Genomic DNA, 15,664 nt, shown 5'->3' with positions numbered 1-15,664 from the left:
ATATGTTCAAAAGCGAGCCGGACAAAGTTAAAAGGCTGGGTTGCAATTTGCACCCCGCTTTTCAGCGCCTAAGGTTGACCGAGCACCATAAAACTTGCTGTTGAAGAGTTGGGTGTAGGATGGCGCTGCGCTGTTATTACCTTGCGGCAGCTCGTTCCTCCCATTTTGGGTAGTTGCCGTGCCTGTCTTTTCCACCCTCGCTTGAGTTTGACATTTAGGGATCCTCTCCAGACTGTCCCAAAGGAGCTTTTTCAAGAGGCAACTGGACTCCCTTGTTTTTCTTTGACGGCCTTTCGCTTCTCATTCATGAAGCTGGAGAAAAAAAGCAAAGAAAATCCAGTTGCCGCTTGAAAAAGCACCTTTGGGACAACCAGGATCTGGATGACTCAGAATCTCCATAGACGTTCTCCCAGCCCCGATCCTGCTCAGGGTTACTATATTCTTTAATTAGATCTTCTATCCCTAAGAAATATATTGAAATTTGTGGCAAGAAAAAAATGATTGTCCCGTGTATCTCTTGGGGAGGGAGTGGAAAATCCATAAAATAACTTGCAGAGGAAGAAGAAAAAACCCCAATCAATTTGAAAGAAGTATTGAAATGCAAATAAAATATTGCATCCTGTGTTGGATGCAACAATTAAATAAACAAAACGTCGACTCTTTTTAAAAACGTGCAGATAAAACCGACTGAAAGAAATTTAGCAGCTTTTCGCTTTTCAACCCAGCCAGGAAAAAGAAAAAAAAAATATTACACAGGCGTTTGTTTAGTCCTCCCCAAAATAGCGGTTTATTTCTTCTTCTTTGAAAGTAAAAGTTTGGAGCAGAGAAAGTGAAAGCGAGAGAGAGAGTTCGCGCCCCAGCGGACTCTGCTGAATTTCCTTGCTTTACCTTTCTACAATTAGGAATCTAAACTTTTCGCACCCGTGTGTTATATTATGCTACGTCCACACGTCGATGAAAATTATAAAGAGAACAAGGGGTCAACCACACGATCCACCGGTCGGTCTGCCTGAGATATTGTCCTCGCAATTCGCAGAGGACGGGCGCGATATACAATAAAGAACTCTGAAAAGTTAGAGGCAGGCTAGCAACAGCATGAAAGTGTTTCCGCCCGCCCGCCCCCCCCCCGCCCACTCACACACGATCATTTCGGAAAACAGCCCACAAAACTGAAATGTTCTGCATTCCTAAACCACAGGAGACCGATTTGAAGGATGAAGAAATTAATTGTGTATAATTAATATTATTGAGGGTAGGGACAAAAGGAGGGGTTCTTTTTTTTAATACGTCCGGCATCGTTTATTAATTCTGCACAGCTGGCATCAGAAACTTCAGGCTTTTCAATAGGAGAGGACCTCGCCCTTCAACTTGGGTGGGAGGGACGTTGTAGCTGTTGCCTGCTTTATTTACAAGGCTCGTCGTCGTCGTCGTCGTGCAGTCAGCCAGAGGTTCAGACTGGATTTGGCATTTTTGGTCCACTATCGAGTCCTTCCCAAGTGGCCTGGGATAGGCAGATGTGGATGTTTGATGGTAAAGCTGCCTTTTGCAATTGACTGAAGGCGACTTTGTCAATGCGGGTGGGGGTTTGTTAGTATATTCCTCCACTCGGGGCTTGCACGCTGTTGTTTACTCTTGAGTAAAAATGCCCTACTTCCTTAGGTCCATCCACCAAGGATAGCTTCCAAAAGCAGCCTTTCAACCCCCACCCTTTTGACCCGGCTTCTATCCCCGCTACACACAGACGGGGAAATTCGGTTCCCAGGCAAGCATTGGTGGCTGCACTGGGGGAGGGGGGGGCGCAGAGCTCTCCCTCCAGCCCCCTCCCCCTCCCTCCCAACTTTCCCAGACCTGTAAACGTCCGACCCTGAGGCTGGGAAGCCCATAAGGTCAAGGCTCGCAAAAAACGGGCTCCGCATATTTTGTCTTCACATAGGTTGGCCGCGGGGTTAAGTCGTGGTGTAATTTCTTCGAGCGCCGTGTGTAACGCTAACGAACTTGGATGCAGAGTTATGTGGCCGTGGGAATCTAACCCTCTCTCCCTTTCCCTTTTTCAGAAGGTACCTGCCGGTTCAGCTCGCCAGCTCCAGGATCGGCTGATCCGACTTACTCTTTGTTCCTTGTAAGGAGGAGAAAATAGAATATCTGAAGGAAATAAGTTTTATTCCGCATTCCCCAAGTCCTCTTTATATGGCTTCTCAGAATCCGGATGTGGCGTCCTTCTGGTTTTTGACTGTGACCGAGGACCTTTCCTTCTCCACGAAAGGAAAGACTTAAAATTTGAATTTATATGGGAGTCCTTGAGGATACTAATATTATAATTCGTGGATTCAATGCCATTTGCTTTTATGTATGTAGGTATGTGTGTATGTATGGAGGAGGAGGAGAAGAAGAAGAAGAAGAAGAAGAAGGATAGATAGATAGATAGATAGATAGATAGATAGATAGATAGATAGACAGACAGATAGACAGATAGACAGATAGACAGATAGACAGATAGACAGATAGACAGATGATAGTATCAAGAGAAATTCTCTGCCGGGCAAAGTGCTAAGGGCATTGTGTTCCCTTTCTGTTTCCCATACCCTAACTTGATAAATTCCGCATTTCTACATTTATATGCCACTTGTTTTACAGGTTCTCCAAGCGAGAAACCTATCCCGGAAGCTGATCCTTACTCTAACCTGCGAGGTCGGATATTCCGAGGGAGAATCTGCTCCAAGCTAAGGGAAGCAAGTTTCCCAGCTAAATGAAGATAAGTCCGGCCCCGGTTGAAACGTCTATGCGGACCCCGCTTTACATCTGCTTAGCGGCAGAGATCATTCTCTGCCTGGAACGTCTGAAAGCTTTAAGAGCCACAACGAACCCGCGTTATTATATGATTAGTAATGTGTACGGGAATTATTCCAACTCTGGAAGGGGGAGAGAATCTCGGACGCAATTTCTCTTCTCCTCCCGCCCAAGACTTTTCCGGGTATTTTTCAAGCACTGGACTGGGAAAGTTCCCGCCGGCCTCTCCCAAATCTGGCTCCGGCCGCGGTTGTTTCGGCTGGGGTGGGGTGCGTCAGCAGAAGCGCCGGGATATATTTTCCCAGGGCATCTATCGATTGCCCAGGAGAGAAAACAAATCTTTACATGTCGGAGCTGAACCGTTTGTGATAGATCTGTGGAATGCAGGAGTGGGGGGGGGGAGGGGGGGAGAAACGGAGCGAAGCCCCGGGAAAGAGGGGGGCGGCGAAAAACAGCCGTTTTCCTCTTTTCCTTTCCCCGTTTTTTCATTCCTTTCGCGTTTTAATACTTTCGCTTTAGTTGTACATTTTCTCTGTCACCTTCCTTCCTTCCTTCCTTCCTTCCTTCCTTCCTTCCTTCCTTCCCTCCCTCCCTCCTTCCTTCCTTCCTTCCTTCTCCCTTTCTTTCTTTTCTTTCTCCCTTCCCTCCCTCCTTTTGTGTTTTCTTTCTTATCTCTTCCCTTGCTCTGTTCCCTCCTTCCTTTTCCATCCTTATCCCTTTTTTCTTTCTTTCTCCCTTCCCTCTCCCTTTTTCTTTTCTTTCTTTCTTATCCCTTCCCTTGCTCTGCTCCTTCCTTCCTTCCTTCCTTCCTTCCTTCCTTCTCCCTTTCTTTTCTTTCTTTCTTTCTTTCTTTCTTTCTTTCTTTCTTTCTTTCTTTCTTTCTTCTTTCTTTCTTTCTTTCTTTCTTTCTTTCTTTCTTTCTTTCTTTCTTTCTTTCTTTCTTTCTTTCTTTCTTCTCACTCCCTGAATTTTCCTAAAATTAATCTCACCTAGTCTTTAGCTCAGAAAACAATTTGCTTCCCACCTGAGAAGCTCAAATGATTCCTTTTGGTGCAGAAGCTAAACTGGGGTCCTTTGGAGTCACATATATGGGGAAAGCAAAGAACTGCCCTATTGGCAGAGGGAAGTATTTCTGTGTCTATATGTGGGGTGCTTTTGCCCAGATGGCTTTGATAGCAGAGCTTGTTTCACTGAAAGATATTTTCTGCCAAGAAAATTGAATATCTGCCTTAAGAGAGTTTGCAACAAATGATAGAGCGTCCACTGCCCCAGTGTACCCCAGAGTCAGCATTACATCAAATGGTGGGAAAATTAAAAATATGCTAATTATTTCAGTCAACTATTTCAGTCAACTATTTTAATTTCTGCTGTTCATAGCTCATAATTTTGTATGTAATAAATGTTTTGAAAAAAATACTAGTTATAAATAAACAAATATAAACTATTTGACCCAGAAATTACCTACACGTATAAGCCACCTAACCTATAGATGTAGCTATTGATATAACTCAGAAACATAAACGGAGGCAGAACCCACCCCAGGCATTTTGACTATATCCACCTACTTTGCTTGTTGTGTGTGTGTATATATATGTGTGTGTGTGTGTGTGTACACACATACATACAACATATGTATATATGGTGTGTGTGTGTGTGTGTGTGTATTATACAAGAGCCAATCAGGTGCAGGAGTGAAGGTGCTGATAGGAGTGGGGAAATCCAGGAGAAGCTCATTGGGCCATTCCTTGCTTCTCAGTTTGCTTCTCTACTACCTTCCAGGGTTGTTGATGATATAAGATATAAATCTTGCAAATAAGTGAATAATTAAGGGAGGTAGTTTGCTGCTCCTTGAATGAGGGCCTGCTAGCTTGACCATGAGGGCTGTATACCAGAGGCATACTTTAAAAAGTAGCAGGAAGATGGGATTAAAACTGGAAAATGATTTCACTTCATTTAAGGTGAAATGTAACTAACTCGAGCGTGCTCTGCATTAAAAAAAAATACAGTTTGGTCATAGATTCAGCATATTTCTGGGGTGCTTTTTTGGAGTCGATGAGATACCTTAGGACTTCAAATTGTGCATCTCTGATTTTTGGCTTAGCACCTTGGAAATATCGAGGCAATGGTTACTAAATCATGGTTAAAAGAAACAGTAGCATGTAAAGTAGCATGTAAACCCTGACTTTTTTTTTAATCAAAAGCTGGACTACAGAAGGGGACTATATCAGTTCTAAAGTGGCAACACACAATACCCCAAATCTGGTCTGGTTATTCCGGCAGTATCTGAGAAGGAGAAATCCCCTTCCTTCTTAGTATCTTTTCCTGTCTGATCTACCTCGCAAGACTGTCGTCCTTGGGCTAAGGAAGAGAAAAGGCAGGCACTAAATGCAAGCAATGAATTAATAACAATCAAACCGATCTGGAAGAAGAATCCTGACCTCAGTGGCACCTGCTTCATGCATAAGAGTGAAGAGTGAATTGGAAAAGCAACATCTGTGACCTCTTTCAAATGGTGATTTCCAGAGGATGGCCTAGAAAGAAAGAAAGAAAAAAATAGGCCTGAGATCAAAAATGACAGGCAGTCAGAGGTGTTGATACCAATTGCTGTCACATCTCTTCCTTCTTTTAAGTTTTATAAAGACATTTCTTAGATACAGAGTGATTGGTAGAGCAGTAAAGATACATATACACACCTCTGTTTGAATATGTGTGCAGTCTATGGATTTTCCTTTCCTTTTCTCTCCTCCCCTCTGCTCTGCTTCCCTCCCCTCCCCTCCCTTTACTCCTTCCCTTCTTCTTATTCCCTCCATCCCATTTCCCATCCAACCCCTCCCCTCTCCTTCCTCCCTTCCCTCCCCTTCCTCCCTTCCCCTCTCTGTCCCTTCCTTCCTTCCTCCCTCCCTCCCATTTCCCACCCCTTCCCTCTCCTCTCCTGTTCTTACTCCCTCACTCCCCTCCCCCTCCTCTCCTTACTCTCTGTCTCCCATTTCCCTTCCTTCCTTTTCCCTCCCCTCCCCTCTCCTTACTCCCTTCCCTTCCCTCCTCTGTCCCTTCCTCCTTTCCTCCCTCCATCCCTCCCATTCCCCATGCCTCCCCTCCCCTCTCCTCTTCTTACTCTCTCACTCCCCTCCCCTCCTCTCCTTACTCTCTATCTTCCATTGCCCTTCCCTTCCCTCCTTTTCCCTCCCCTCCCCTCCCCTCTCCTCTCCTCTCCTTTATTTATTTACTTTCTCCTCTCCTTCTGAAAATCAAATGGTGTTTATTTTCAAGACTTGGATTTCTTCCCCTACCCACATTACAACAAGGATCAAAAACTACCTACCTGGATCGATGATTGGCTATGCAAAATCTTAAATTTAAGTCCCATCTTCTGCAGTTGGAAAATACTCCTCCAGGTCTCCTGTCTGAAATGTTGATAAGCTGCTGACAATCTCTCTTGCCAGCCCAGAGCAGCATGGGTTACTTGGTGTAAAGCTGGTGTCAAAAGCAATCCTGTTCTTTTGTAGCTTTTGTCAGCTGTTAGGACCCACCATAGAAGATGCTTCAGCCTTAAATGTGCTGCTTCACTGCATCTTAGAGCCGTCTTGTTGAATCCTGCAGAGTGCAGGATGAAGGACTTTTGATACGTTCTTTATTCAGCAGGGCTACGTTGAACAAGAATGCTGCATCTATTTAATAATTCATTTTTTTGCAAAGAAATAAATTGTTACTATTAATGGGCGATTAATAATAAATTAATCCACCTTGGATAAGGGCCAGGACATTTCCTGAGTTGTTTTTTTAACCAGTTTGAAAGTTGTGTGAAGGGAAAGGAAGGAACTGAAGCCATCAGATTTTGAGATGGTTGGGCGTTTTTTTCCTTCCTGTTTGAAATGTTGGAAAGTAGGTAAAATGTGAATTTCTGCCCCATTTTTAAGACAAAAAAAAAGATGCATTGTGACACACATGTCATTAGAAAGAGAACACTGCATTGCCAAAGTATATTTCTTCAGATATTTATAACTTGAACCATATCACTAGATCTAAGTGGCTGACTCTATATATAACCATTCAGAAGAATATTTTTTTAAAAATTACCAAGTGAGACTGTGAAGCCAGGCAATGAGATAAGGTAAGAATATGTGGTTGGAACACAGATGAATACGATATCCAATCCCAATAAATACAAGAGCCAAGCAAATTGATACCAGGCCTACAGAAATAAATAGGTAAGGTAAAGTTTTCCCCGCACATGCATGCTAGTCGTTTCCGACTCTAGGGGCCGGTGCTCATCTCCGTTTCAAAGCCGAAGAGCCAGCGCTTGTCCGAGGTCGTCTCTGTGGTCATGTGGCTGGCATGACTAGAGGCCAAAGGCGCACAGAACGCTGTTACCTTCCCACCATAGTGGTCCCTATTTTTCTACTTGCATTTTTATGTGCTTTCGAACTGCTAGGTTGGCAGAAGCTGGGATGAGTAACAGGTGCTCACTCTGCTACGCGGCACTCGGGATTCGACCCGCCAAACTGCCAACCTTCTGATCGACAAGCTCAGCATCCTAACCCACTGAGCCACTGCGTCCCAGCAATGTTTAATCAATATGGAAAGAGAAGCTGAAGAAAAAACATGGTATTTCTGCCTCGAGATTGCTGTTGAAGCATGATGGAAAAGTGAGGCAGAAATGTCCAAAATGCTAAAATATAAATACAGGTAGTCCTCAATGTACGACCACAATCTAGGCCAAAATTTCTGTTGCTGAGTGAAACATTTGTTGAGCGTGTTTGACCCATTTTATGACCTTTCTTCCCACCATTGTTATGTGAATCACTGCAGTTGTTAAATTAGTCAGACTGTTGCTAAGTGAATCTGGCTTCCCCATTGACTTTGCTTGCGAGAAGGTCACAAAAGGGGATCCCATGATCCCAGGATACTGCAACCATTCTAAATACGAGTCAATTGCCAAGTGTCTGAATTTTGATCTCAGGATTGTGGGGATGTTACAAGGGTCGCGAGCGTGAAAACTGGTCATTAGTCCATTTTTTCAGTGCCATTGTAACTTCAAACGTTCACTAAATGAAGTGTGGTAAGGAATAATATAAGGAATAATAATAATATAAGGAATGATGATGATGATGATGATGATGATGTTTAAAGGGACCTTGGAGGTCATCTAGTCCAACCCCCTGCTCAGGCAGGAAACCCTATACCATTTCAGACAAATGGCTGTCCAGGTTCTTCTTAAAACCTTCCAGTGTTGGAGCATTCACCGCTTCTGGAGGCAGGTTGTTCCACTGGTTAATTGTTCTAACTGTCAGGAAGTTTCTCCTTAGTTCTAGGTTCAAGGTTCTCTCCTTGTTTAGTTTCCATCCGTTGCTTCTTGTCCTGCCTTCAGGCGCTTTAGAGAATAGCTTTGTGGCAGCCCTGACATATTGAAACACTGCTATCCTGTCCCCTCTCCTTCTCTTCATTAAATTAGACATACCCAATTCCAGCAACTGTTCCTTATATGTTTTAGCCCCAAGTCCCCTAATCATCTTTGTTGCTCTTCTCTGTACTCTTTCTAGAGTTTCAACATCTTGTTTACATCACGGTGACCAAAACTGGATGTGGGATTCCAAGTGTAGCCTTACCAAAGCATTGTAAAGTGGTATTAACACTTCACGCGATCTTGATTCTATCCCTCTGTTAATGCAGCCTAGCACTGTGTTGGCTTTTTTGGCAGCTGCAGCATGCTGCGGGGTCATATTTAAGTGATTGTCGACTAGGACTCCGAGATCCCTCTCACAGGTACTACTAATAGTGAAGTGGGCTACAGACCCTTGGCATAGCCTTGGAAACTGAGCATCAATTGCTTTCAACATGCAGAGAAAGCCAGGGATCAGTTCTGGAGAGGTTTCACCCCGGCACACACCAAAGACCTTGTTAGGGACCCAGTGTGGAACAGTGGTGAAGTTGCCGCCCTGGGAACAAGCAGACCCCAACATTTTGGCCTGTCAAAGTTCCCAATTATATTTCGGTACGTACGGCAATTCTTTCCTGGCCCAGCTGAATTCAAAAAAGCTATTGTGGAAAAATGAATAGGTAGAGGGAGCCTTAAATTTCTGACTGTGGGGTGCCTTGAACTCCTGACTGTAAGGTGAAATATAAATCTAATCAATCAATTGATCCATCTGGCATGACCTCTGTGGTTTCCCCAGCTTGACCTGCTTCCTTGACCCTGAGACCTTTGCATTGGCTTTCCAGGATAGGGAATTACAGGGATCCCAGGGTAGTCAATGCAAACCACAGTAGGTTAGCTATAGTGGCGGAATGTTGGTGTTTAAAAGCTCTCCCAGTTTTTTGGAGGGAGAACTTTCTGTTCTCTCTTTGTGGGTGGAAAACTTCTCTCTCTCTCTCTCTCTCTCTCTCTCTCTCTCTCTCTCTCTCTCTCTCTCTCTCATCTCTCTCTCATCTATCTATCTCTCACATATCTCTAACTCTCTCTCTCTCTCTCTCTCTCTCATCTCTCTCTCATCTATCTATCTCTCACATATCTCTAACTCTCTCTCTCTCTCTCTCTCTCTCTCATCTCTCTCTCATCTATCTATCTCTCACATATCTCTAACTCTCTCTCTCTCTCTCTCTCTCTTTCTCTCATCTCTCTCTCATCTATCTATCTCTCACATATCTCTAACTCTCTCTCTCTCTCACTCTCTCTCTCTCTCATCTCTCTCTCATCTATCTATCTCTCACATATCTCTAACTCTCTCTCTCTCTCTCTCTCTCTCTCATCTCTCTCTCATCTATCTCTCACATATCTCTAACTCACTCTCTCTCTCTCTCTCTCTCTCTCTCTTTCTCTCATCTCTCTCTCATCTATCTATCTCTCACATATCTCTAACTCTCTCTCTCTCTCTCTCTCTCATCTCTCTCTCATCTATCTATCTCTCACATATCTCTAACTCTATTATCTCTCTCATCTTTCTGTCTATCTCTCTCTCTCATCTCTCTCTCTTTTACATCTATCATCTTCCACCTTTATTATTTCGATAAATAATCCAAGACAACAAACATAACCTTACACCCCTTCCTCCTCCTATTTTCCCCAATAACAACCCTGTGAGGTAGGCTGGGTTGAGTGACTGGCCCAAAGTCACTCAGTTGTCTTTCCTGTCTAAGGGAGGACTATAATTCACAGTCTCTTGGAGACTGACCCAAAGTCACTCAGCTACCTTTCATGCCTAAGATGGGACTAGAACTCATGGTCCTGCAGTTTCTAGTCTGATGCTTTAACCACTAGACCAAACTGCCTTGATTAGAAGAGCAGATTCAGTCTGCAGAAGTCTCTGCCAAGTGTACTAGAAGGAGGTAGGAAAGATTCTTCTCTGCTTGCCACTCAGGAGCACTATGGCCATTTAAAACAAGCTATCTTAGGGACTATTTGTGATACATGGATGGCATGCTTTACCTGGCCAGGGAATTAATTCATTTTATGGATTCATATGTTGCTCGGGCAGGGTTCATGCATTAGGCTAAGCTGCAGGGAAATGAATCAAGGGTAACACTAAGCATACACTGCATGCATAAGAGCCCTGGTGGCGCAGTGGTTCAAATGCATAATTGCAGGCAAACTCTGGTCACAGCCAACAGTTCGCTCCTGACAGGCTCAAGGTCGACTCAGCCTTCCATCCTTCCGAGGTCAGTAAAATGAGGACCCGGATTGTTGGGGTCAGCATGCTGACATTGTAAACTGTGCAGAGAGGGCTGAAAAGCACCATGGGGAGGTAAGTGTTATCGCTACTACTATACTGTGCAAGTGCAACTGGAAACTTTGCCAACACTGTCCTAGACAAGGAAAGGGCCTCTGCACATGTTTCAGTTATTGACATGGCTGTCAAGCAAGGGTGGGCAATTATGACAGCTTTATGACCTGTGGACTTCAACTCCCAGAATTCCTGGGCCAACCAGAAGTCCATAGGTTGTAAAGTTGCCATAGTAAGCCACTCCTGCTACAGAGGGGACTTGGTATTCCAGATGGGTTGCATGGGTCTTGTCCCTAAGGTGCTCTAGAACCATGTTTCTCAACAACGCTGGGATGTGTGGGTTTCCCTGGTCAGCACGACTGGGGAATTCTGGGAACTGAAGTACAAAACACCTTAAAGTCCCTGAGGTGGAGAAACGCTGCTCTAGAGAAGAGAGAGAACTTGCCCCGCCCACCCAAATCAAGGATCCGAAATTCATGTCAGCATCTCGCCACCAGCCTCACAACTTCCCCATTCAGCAAAATCAGGCAGATAAAAGATTTCTGAGCTTTTGGTGTCCAAAAATCCACAACTGTCAGGCAGCAGCACCTTTTCCAAGTGACAAATTGTATTAAATTATAAAATTAAGTGCCATGCTCACGAATCATTTAACAAAATGTGCCAGTCAGAAAAGGTGATACTGGAATCCTTCCAATCTTTTTTTTGTTGTTGTTGTTGTTAACTAGACTAATATGGTTCTCCTACATACAACAATAAGCCCTGAGCTTCTCATATGTCTGGTGGGTGATTTGCTACAAGATATGGCATGCTCCTGGGAAGGAAAGCCATGGCAAATCTAGACAGCACACTAAAAAGCAGAGACATCACCCTGTCAACAAAAGTGCGTATAGTCAAGGCGATGGTCTTCCCAGTTGCAATGTATGGCAGTGAAAGTTGGACCATAAGAAAGGCTGAGCGCCAAAGAATTGAGGCCTTTGAACTCTGGTGCTGGAGAAGACTCCTGCGAGTCCCTTGGACTGCAAGGCGATCAAACCGGTCAGTCCTAGAGGAGATCAATCCTGACTGCTCTTTAGAAGGCCAGATCTTGAAGCTAAAACTCAAATACTTTGGCCACCTAATGAGAAAGAAGGACTCACTGGAGAAGAGCCTAATGCTGGGAAAGATCGAGGGCAATAGAAGAAGGGGACGACAGAGAATGAGGTGGCTGGATGGAGTCACTGAAGCAGTAGGCGTGAGCTTAAATGGACTCCAGAAGATGGTGGAAGACAGGAAGGCCTGGAGGAACGTTGTCCATAGGGTCGGGATGAGTCGGACACGACTTTGCAGCTAACAACAACAACAACAACAATGGCATGCTCTGCAAGCTGAGATGACCTTCATTGGTCAGAAGTGAAAGAAATCAGGGTGATGATCTCTGATGACAGCTGTTCACTGCAACTTTGGTGTAGCGGTTAAAGTGCTGGCTTAGAAACCAGATGACTATGGGTTCTAGTCCTGCCTTAAGCATGCAAGCCAGCTGGGGGATTAGGAGCCAATCATAGGAGAGTGTGAGTTCTGCTCCTGCCTTAGGATGAAAGATGGATGGGTGACCTTGGGCCAATCACCAGGAGACAATGAGTTCTAGTCCCACCTTGGGCATGAAAGTTTGGGTGATTTTGGACTAGTCACTCTCTCTCAGTCAAACCCACCTCACAGGGTCATTGCAGGCAGAATAGGAGGCAAAAGTATTAAGTACAGTCACTGTATCCCCTTTATGGATTACTGCCTTGTCATGGTGAAGGGGCTTGCGTAACTCAGTGAAGCTATGAGACATGCTGTGTAGGGCCACCCAAGAGGGACAGGACATAGCAGAGAGTTCTGACAAAATGTGATCCACTGGAGAAGGAAATGGCAACCCACTCCAGTATCTTTGCCATGAAAACCCCATGGACAGCGTTGTCCATGGGGTCACGATGGGTCGGACACAACTTTGCAACTAACAACAACACAGTCATTGCCTTGAGTAGACCAAATTCCTAAAAAGATGGGATAGAAATATAATAACATAAAATTATAATTATATGGCACAGGGCCGTGGACTAGCATTGGCCCATGGCATACCAGCAACCAGACCATGCGGAAAAACCTTTCTCCATAGCACCAGTCCTTGGTGCCCAAAAGATTGGGGGCCTCTGATACAGCATATTGATATTATAATAATTATTGGCACAGTGGGTGCCATTCCAAAAAATTTTGGACAACAAAATCTGCTTATTGACAAAATTTTCATCTGTCAATTACAAAAAGGCCACTACTTGGAACTGCACATATACTACACCGATACATTACGACATCCTAGGTTCTTGGAACGAACTCAATACATATGAAAGCCAATACCGGCTAAGAACCAGCAACTGTGACTTCACACTGCTGTGTGTATAATAACAATTTTAAAGAGTACTTCCACGATTGAAGATCTGCTGCTTAGGGAAAAAAAATTCTTGATTTGTGGAAACGAATATTGGATTAAATCAATCTGGCACCTGATCCAACAGGCCTCTTCCTGCACAGATAGTCCTCGACTTATGACCACAATTAAGCACTACATTTTTGTTGCTAAGCGAGACAGTTGTTCAGTGAGTTTTAAGACCTTTCTTGCCAAGAATGTTAAGTGAATCAGTGCAGTTAATTTAGTAGCACAGCTGTGAAGTCAACCTGGCTTCCCCATTGACTTTGCTGGTCAGAAGGTCACCAAAAGTGACCTTGGGACACTGCAAGCGTCATAACTATGAATCAGTTGCCAAGTGTCTGAATTTTGATCATTGTGACCGTAGGGATGCTGATATGGTCATAAGTATGAAAAACGGTCATAAGTCACTTTTTCAGTGCCCTTGTAACTTCAAACGGTCACTATAAATGAATAGTCGTAAGTCGAGACTATCCACCTTAAAGGTAAAGGTAAAGGTAAAGGTTCCCCCGCACACGTGTGCTAGTCGTTTCCAATTCTAGGGGCCGGTGCTCATCTCCGTTTCAAAGCCGAAGAGCCAGCGCTTGTCTGAGGACATCTCCGTGGTCATGTGGCCGGTATGACTAGACGCCAAAGGCACACAGAACGCTGTTACCTTCCCACCGTAGTGGTCCCTATTTTTCTACTTGCATTTTTACGTGCTTTAGAACTGCTAGGTTGGCAGAAGCTGGGACGAGTAACAGGTGCTCACTCTGTTACGCGGCACTCGGGATTCGACCCGCCAAACTGCCGACCTTCTGATCGACAAGCTCAGCGTCCTAACCCACTGAGCCACCGCGTCCACCTTACCCTCGCAGAAAGCAAAGGCGTTTGGAGAAATTCTGAAATGAATGGCCTACTTTTTCATACTTGGGCCTGGGGGGTAAACTGAAGCGGTGGGATGGCAAATAAGATGCCCCAGAGAGAAAACATTGCTCGTGGAAAAGAGGGAGACAAATCACCCCAAGAATCTGTAATAAATAAATAAAGAAGAGAGACCTGTTTCAATAGGCCAAGGCTGCAAGGGAAGAAACTTCTGCAGAAGGCATCCTTTAGGACTCAGGATCCTTCCATTGTTTTCTGCCTTTTTCTGAGAAGGAGCGCTCCTCCCCCCCCCCTTCCTTCAACCAGCTCCCCCCCCGCCATGCTTTAGCACATTTTCTTCCCTTTTGCCTAATGACATTGTATTGATTAAATTGGAGCAACGGGGTGTCGCTGCCCAGTAGAAAGGCGAACAGGCGAGCACAGCTCAATTATATTTTATTAATTACAGAGCGGAGGGAAGGACGGTCCAGCTAACACCGCACAGAGAGCCAAAGACATATTGCGGCCAATCCAGTCATTTTACAAAGGGGGAAGGGATGGGTAAGGGGGCAGGGGGGCCTTGGCAGGCTGGATTTCTTTTTTTTTTTTAAAGAAAGGCAATAGGAGTAATGCTTTATTTACGTTCCGCTCTTTGCTTGTGCTTTGCAAAGTTGTAAGAAATGCCGCAAGTCTACAGGATGTCCTCCGGCGACGACGACCAAGATTGCTGTTGCTAAGCAAGGCGGTTGTTAAGTCAGCCGGACTCCATTTTACAGACCTTTTTTTTTTTTTGGCACAGCTGTAAAGCAAATCACTAATCACAAACTGCTCAGTGACATCTGGCTTTCCCCCCCCCCCTTGGCTTTGCTTGTCGGAAACCAGCTGGGAAGGTGATCAACGCTGGTCACGTGACCCCTCCCCCCCCCAGGAGAACGCAACCGTCATAAATGCACGCCAGTTGCCAAGTGCCTGAATTTTGATCACATGACAGTGGGGATGCTGCAAGCGCCATCACTGAAAACCAGTCAGAAGTCACTTTTTTTCAGTGCCGTTGCAATTTCAGGCACTAACGAATGGTTGTAGGTCAAGGAGTACCTGTATAATCCATAGGGAAGGAGGCAATAGTGGGGAACAGAAGAGAATAACAGAGTTGGAAGGGACCTTGGGGGCTCTTCTAGTCCAGCCTCCTGCTTTATTTTGGGGATTCATTTTACCAGTTATTTTTTGTTGTTGTTGCTGCGAAGTCGTGTCCGACCCATCGCGACCCCATGGACAATGTTCTTCTAGGCCAGGGGTAGGCAACCTCGGCTCTTTTATGACTCATGGACTTCAACTCCCAGAATTCCTGAGCCAGCTTGGCTGGCTCAGGAATTCTGGGAGTTGAAGTCCATGAGTCATAAAAGAGCCGAGGTTGCCTACCCCTGTTCTAGGCCTTCCTGTCCTCTACCATCTTCTGGAGTCCATTTACGCTCACGCCTACTGCTTCAGTGACTCCATCCAGCCACCTCATTCTCTGTCGTCCCCTTCTTCTCTTGCCCTCCATCTTTCCCAGCATTATTTATTTGGGATTAAAATTCACTGGATCTGGAGAGGGTTGTGCCTTATTACAGGGCTTTTCAACCTTTTCACCCATTGTAGCACTTTTAGGATATGGCAACATCCGAGTACCACCAGTCGCCTAGCAAAGTGTCAAAAACTTGATGACCAAAAAGAAAGAAAGAAAGAAAAAGGGATGTACAGGTAGTCCTCGACTTACAACAGCTCGCTTAGTGACTGTTCAAAGTTACAATGGCATTGAAAAAAGTGCCCCCCAAGCCACAGCCAAGCAAGACACCTGCCTGCCTGCCCGGCGGCGCTCTTCCTCCTGTCT

The 15,664-nt window shown here is 44.9% G+C and overlaps 1 long non-coding RNA gene across 1 annotated transcript in view; it reads right to left on the bottom strand.

Annotated features, from left to right (window-relative positions):
* Positions 1–3,372: 3,372 nt before the first annotated feature.
* LOC310632819 overlaps positions 3,373–15,664 on the bottom strand; it is a 117,345-nt gene continuing 105,053 nt past the window's right edge. Inside the window, exon 2 of the long non-coding RNA XR_014490919.1 lies at positions 3,373–3,648. This is a non-coding gene — a long non-coding RNA (uncharacterized lncRNA). The remainder of the gene's footprint in view (positions 3,649–15,664) is intronic.

Source organism: Vipera ursinii (genome assembly GCF_947247035.1).
Source record: "Vipera ursinii genome assembly, chromosome: 1".
In the NCBI taxonomy this organism is placed as follows: domain Eukaryota; kingdom Metazoa; phylum Chordata; class Lepidosauria; order Squamata; family Viperidae; genus Vipera; species Vipera ursinii.
The sequence above is the reverse complement of the archived record's forward strand: the minus strand, read 5'-3'. Positions and strand labels throughout refer to the sequence as shown.